The 6,586-nt window shown below is 53.0% G+C and overlaps 1 pseudogene; it reads right to left on the bottom strand.

Annotated features, from left to right (window-relative positions):
- Window positions 1-206: 206 nt before the first annotated feature.
- Window positions 207-1,886, bottom strand: LOC119270961 (annotated as a pseudogene).
- Between the last annotated feature and the right edge of the window lie 4,700 nt (window positions 1,887-6,586).

The following is a 6,586-nucleotide window of genomic DNA, read 5'->3' on the forward strand; positions in this document are numbered from 1 at the left end:
TAGTCGTCCCTAGGTGGTCTACGAATTTGGATGTAATTTCTGTTATTTCTTATGTTGTTTGTACTGCCATGATGTTTGACGAATAAATCAAATGAAAATAAAAAACATTCACATGTGAATCTAAAAAACACATGTCAAGTCAATCAGGATCAACTGCCTCAGTTTGACATATATAATCTGTCGCTATCGAATGTTGATCTTGCATCTAAAAAAAGGAATGTTGATCTTTCTATCTCGAGCAGTTGCCATGTAGAATAATCTGTCACTGTCGCATGTTGATCCGCTCCAAGCAAGCACATCAACATTTCACGTGTCCCTGACTGTCAACCACCCAACAGAGATCTTTCGCAGCAGCTTATCGATCACTCCGTGGCCGCGCTCACCGTGCTCATGATCCCCTCGTCGGCGACGAGCCTCGCGAGCGCCTCCGGGTCAAGGCACGCCTCCAGAGCCATGCTCCCTATGCCGCCTCCGCCCTCAAACACCGTCGCCGTCCCGTCCATCTTGTTCGCCGGGCCGCTCCGCACACCCACCGGCCGGCCCCACCAGAAGTCGTCCCCGTACACGTCGAACCGCGGCGAGTTCCCGGTCACCACCAGCACCGCGGGGGGCGGCGACACGCACGCGAAGCTCGGGTTTCGCGGCCAGGACGCGAGCCTGTCCCGCTCGCTCGCCTCGTCGAACGAGGCCACCATTCTGTTCAGCAGCGACGCGGTCCATCCCAGCCCCAACTTCAGGATCTCGCCGGCGGTGGACCCCACCTCGGCGCGCACCACGGCGTTGCCCGCCGATACGCCGTCCACACGGCCCCGGCATCCGATGAGCAGGGCGTATGTCGTGCTCTGGTCCGGCGCCAGCCTCCTCCCCCGGCACACCGCGATCCACAGGTGCGCCAGCAGGGCCTGCAACGAGGAGATGGTGGCGCGGACACTGCCGGTGCCGGCCGCCTCGGCATTCGCCTTTTCTTTGAGCTTCCTTACGCTCTCGCCAGAGAAATGGAGGAAGCACTCCTCCTGCTGCACTGATGATGAGTGCTCATGGCCGACGATGTCCTCTAGTTTGCGGAAGGGCATCGGGACACGGCAGCCGTCAAGGAACCACCTCCGGTGCACCGGCAGCGTCGAGGAGATGGCGGCGCCGTCACTCTGACGATGGCTGATCTCGGACAAGTGTTGAAGAGGTGCCAGAAGGCCGTCCCGTCACCGACCGCATGGTTGAGCGACATGGTGACGAAGACGCCGTCGGCGAGCTCGGTGACCTGCGCGGCCGGGAGCGGGTGGGATCCCGCGGCGGCGTCCACGCTGACCAGCCCGTTGAGCGGGACGAAAGACTGGACCACCCCCTGTGTACACAGCGGCGCGACGACGTCGGCCACGGTGACGCCGGGAGCCACGGCGTGGACGAGCTCGGTGCCCTCCCTGCTGCAGCGGAGCGAGACTGCGATGCTCGTGCTTCCGCCGTCCCCGCCCAGCGCAACGGCGAGGCGGCCGGCGTAGGGGTAGTAGCGTCCCAGGGCGCGCGCCAAGGACGATGCGAGGCGTTCGGCGACGTGGGCATGGTGTCCCTGTCCTCCTCGGCCCGTGGTGGGACTGGGAGGCTTGGGCAGGAGGACGCCCATCTGGATGTATTCCAAGGTGATCATCCGGAGGTCCCATGACGTCAGGTCGACGGTCGTCTCCAGCGCCGGCGGTAGCCAGGCCGTCGTCTGCTCCGGCAGGACCATGCGCCGGGACATGATCTGGAATGGGTCCATCTTGGCTCACCTCTCTCAGTAGCGGTGGGGTGTGGCGTAGGCAGGACTGGTCTGCACAGCTGGTGGTGTCGTGGCAACATCTTAAATAATCTGAACTTGGCGGTGAGACGAAATTTATATCAGTATTGGGGACCTGGCTGTTTTCCAATCTTTCAATATCGGGCCAGTTTATTTGTGGATATGATTGATTATGGAAAGGAAAGGATCATCCGGAAGACTTCTACGAGATCTCACGCTTAGATGAGATTATGAGATCAACACCAAAAAAAAATCATATTTAGACATTTAAAAAAATCTGGGGAGAGATCTCCACATTAGGTGAGATCAATGAGATCGATTTTCTCGAAAAAATATATATATGTTCAAATGTTCTCAATTCTTTTGTAGACACACAACAATGTTTGATGTATAGCCTCAAAAAGTTTCAACTTCTAATTCAACTTACAGTTATAGAAACAAAAAAACGAATATGAATAGTGTTAAAGTACTATTCACCCAAAGTTGTTACTACTTACATTCGAATTTGTCTTTTTTGAATCTCTAAACGTACATCGAGTTTTGAGATGACTTTTTTCGAAGGTGTAGGACATATCCCACATGAATTTTGTTAAATAATTTCAGTTTTTTCTAAATGTCTAAATTTGATTTATTTATTTATTTGTGTTGATCTCACCTAAATGTGAGATCTTATACAAGTCTCCCCCTCACTAGCACTGTTATTCAGGAATTTCTTTCGTACAAGTTATCCATGCTCTTCTATAGATCAAGCACGTTAATATGATCACGCAAGTTATCCAACAGCACCTTAATTTAGTATTTTTAGCACAAGCACGTTAAATTAGTGGGAGGGGGCTACAGCCACTTTTGCATGTTGAGAAAAAGGGTTCCCCGCTTTATAGATAAAGCACCATCACCACAACAACCAGAAGAAGATACAAACGCACGCCATCACCACACTCAACGCACACACCCAAGACGAGATACAAAGGTGCCGAGCACCGAAAACACCACCCCAACGAAGACTAAGCACCCTAATGATAAGCCGAAGACCACCATGAAGATGAGCAATCCACCGAGGGGCATTGAGACGCACAAGGCCGGAGCGAGGACTCCAAGACGACGCCCTCAAGAGGGAAACGACTGTCAGAAGCCGTCACCGTCCGATCCCGAAGATCAGGTTTTCACCCGGAGCGACACGAAGACCATGGGAGCACCACGACGGAGCCTGCAAGATGGAGAACTGTTAGAATAAATCCGAGGCATACCGTTGATCATCCGAGGACCAAGCAATCACACGAGCACGACACCGAGATTTGTTAACGAGGTTCACTGATATGGCTACATCCCCGGGGCCTGACTACGGGCGCTCCTTCCCGTGACACCGTCACAATATCGCACACCGGCCACCCGGACGCCGGCACACGCCGCCAGCTCCTCCTTGCGCGTCCGTGCTATTATGTTGGCATAGGTTACATTGTGTGTCTACCCTCGCTATATATGAGAGGTCTAGGATACAAGTGTCCTACCAGGACACGACTCCATATCCTATAAACACAATACAACTACAAGTCCAACTGTAACCTACCTCGTACACTATATTCGACACAACTCCAACAAACTTCACCTTGGCCCACCACCCTGAATTTGTCAATGAGTCAAACTTCCATGTACATTGGACTTGAGCTTATCCCATGAGTATCGCTGCTACTCCAAAGACTCCATGTGACTCCACCTGCAACTTGTAGTCCCTTCTTTTCTTGACCTCGGTCAACACTCGAGCAAAATTAAGTTACACATTACTCTAGTTTGCGTTCCCAACTTCAGAGCATCAGTCCAACACCATCACACACTGATCACTGACCTGCGTGAAAGTGAACAACTCACATATTGGGTATCACACGTAAGAGTTACCTGAACTCAACATCACCGCTCCTTTCTTGACCGCCTGTCTGAAACTTGAAAGAATTTCACCATTGCTTGTAGTCATCCTGAATCAAATTCGCAGTTGTCTCACCACATGTATGACCACCAGAGCCCTGGCCCGTCTCCATGTCCCGTGCGCACCGCACGCCTCGCCGCTATTACCGCGTCGAGCCTCCGCTGTCCCGGTCGAGTCTCAAGGGTCACGAACCCACACCACTCAACCCCCACTGCAGAGTACCACACCGATCATCACCGACCGATGACGAGTTTCACGCTTCCATCAAACCATTGGGCTCCAGTCCGAACTACGTGTCACTCGCTTTTTCCCGCTGAATAGGCTTCGACTCTCTGTCGACTTACGCCGTAGCCCCTCAATCAGCTCCACCTTCAACATGACTCCATGGTAGATGATCAATCCACCCCTGCGCCTCATCGACTTCAAGCTCCGTGTATACACCACCTTGAATCAATCCCGCGCCATAGTCTTGTCGAAGCCGCACAAGCCTCGGGCATGTGCACCACGTGTTTCCACGCCCAGAAGTCAGTCACCATCAGCATCACGCTCCTACGTCGTCTTCGCCGATCCCACCACCGTCTTCTGTACCAACCGACCTACGTCGATCCGTCAGACTGTCTAGTCCGACTCAGCCCCACGGGCTTCCGCAACCTATCCACGTGTTTCAAACCATCTCAACAAACCGACTCAGATAAAACTCCCATGCAAACTGCACAAATTTTTTTTTTCCTGTCACTATTTGTTGTTGCTTCTCCGTGCACTTCATAGCAGAAAATTGATCGAACTTGATCCGACCAAAACTGCTCTTGTACACACACGTGGTTCTGGTTGCTTCCTTTCTTTTCAAGGAAATCTCATCAGGTGCCTTCGCTACTTCGTATGCTCTTTCCATGACTCAGCTTCAAGCAACCGGCAGCCATAGACACGATTGATACACGACAATCATACAGTGCAACTCCAAGGCTTCCAGCGCACACGTCTGCCACCGCATGGGCTTTAGTGTGCACACGCGCCAGCCCATAGCTGCTCCTCGGGCGCCTCGGATTGGGCCGCCGTCCATGCTCCTTTGATCACCGTATCGATCTCGTCGAAACCGAGTCCGACCTGAAACACCACGACACGACGCCGATCCGACCTCGCCAGGAATTTCGCGTATGTACGCTCGCCCAATCGATCGCCACACGTCTCGCGCCGCCGCCGATGCTTTCGCTTGCCGCCAGCACACGCGTTTGTCTCTGATTTTGCTGAGAACCACACCGTAGCCGGCTGCAACCCAGACTCGATCCTTCCTCCCTCTAGATCAATAATCCGTAGCCTCCTCACAACCTTGCTCATGATACCATTTGTTAGAATAAATCCGAGGCATACCATTGATCATCTGAGGACCAAGCAATCACACGAGCACGACACCAAGATTTATTAACGAAGTTTACCGATATGGCTACATCCCCTTGACTACAGGCGCTCCTCCCCGTGACTAGGCCTGGGCGTTCGGTAGAAACCGAAATTTCGGTTTCTACTGTTCGTTTTTTTTATTAATTCGGTTAGCCAAAGCGAAAACCGAAATAGACATAAAAATTAAACTAACCGAAAGTTCGGTTAACCGATAGTTTTGGTTCGGTTTTCGGTTTTAACCAAATTAGAGATCACGTACATAAAACATACTTTTACGGCATGCACTGAACAATTAACTGTAGAAACAGTAAACTGTTGTGTGCATTGTACCTGTCGTACCCTGCCTTCTTATGTAGGCAAGCTCAGGGTCTCATCCCAAGTAGCTAGGCGAGGTGGGATAATTCCAAATGAAGTGACGTGCTGTGCTAGCTGGGAGAAACTATTAAAAAGTGTGGGCCGTGGGTAGTTTTTTTTTTTTGAAGCATGCGGGCCGTGGGCCGTGGGTAGTTGCATGTACGTGAAAGGCCCAAGAGAGGTACAAGCTGTCTGACTCTGCACATGCGGGCACGCGCACTCGCACTCCGCTCAAAAAAATGCGGCCACACGCACTCGCGCACTACCTGGGCGCTAGGATTTTGTGCGTGCCATCAGCTTACTTCGGTTTCTCTTTCGGTTAACGGTGTAAAACCGAACTGTACGAATTAAATTCGGTTAGTATTATTGAAAACCGAATTTTACTGTAGCATCAACAAAAACCGAAAATTCGGTTTTTTGGGTTCCGGCATCGGTTCGGTCTTCGGTTCGTCGGTTTTTATGCCCACCCCTACCCGTGACACCGTCACAATACCGCACACCGGCCACCCAGGCGCCGGCACACGCCGCCGGCTCCCCCTTGCGCGCCTGTGCTATTATATTGGCATAGGTTACATCGTGTGTCTACCCTCGCTATATATGAGAGGCCTAGGATACAAGTGTCCTACCAGGACACGACTCCATATCCTATAAACACAATACAACTACAAGTCCAACTGTAACCTACCTCGTACACTATATTCGACACAACTCCAACAAGAACGACATCCACGGACGCCGCCTCCGTCGGCCAGTACCGGGACTGGGCGAGTGATGAACCCCAGTGCTCCTACCCCTCCGTCGCAACCTCACTCCGCCAACCACCCGCATCCATGCCGCCCAAGCGACCATGGCTGCCCGCCCGCACCCGAGCCATGCGGTCCGCCCACGACCAACACGCCTCCCACCGCCAGAGCCGCCACCCTGCATCCAGACCGCCCCGAGAACACCAAAGGTCGAGGCTTTGAGCAATCTGCACCACAACCACTTCCGAGACCGCCAGCAAACCCACCGAACAATGCCGGAACCGATAACAGACAGAGATGGGGAAGGGGGAAGGGGGAGGGTTGGCCCGCGGCCACGACCGGCGACAACACAGTGCCGGCGACGGGCAGCTCGGCGGAGCTCCCGTCCCACCAACTGGCTCC

This window comes from Triticum dicoccoides, chromosome 3A (genome assembly GCF_002162155.2).
Source record: "Triticum dicoccoides isolate Atlit2015 ecotype Zavitan chromosome 3A, WEW_v2.0, whole genome shotgun sequence".
In the NCBI taxonomy this organism is placed as follows: domain Eukaryota; kingdom Viridiplantae; phylum Streptophyta; class Magnoliopsida; order Poales; family Poaceae; genus Triticum; species Triticum dicoccoides.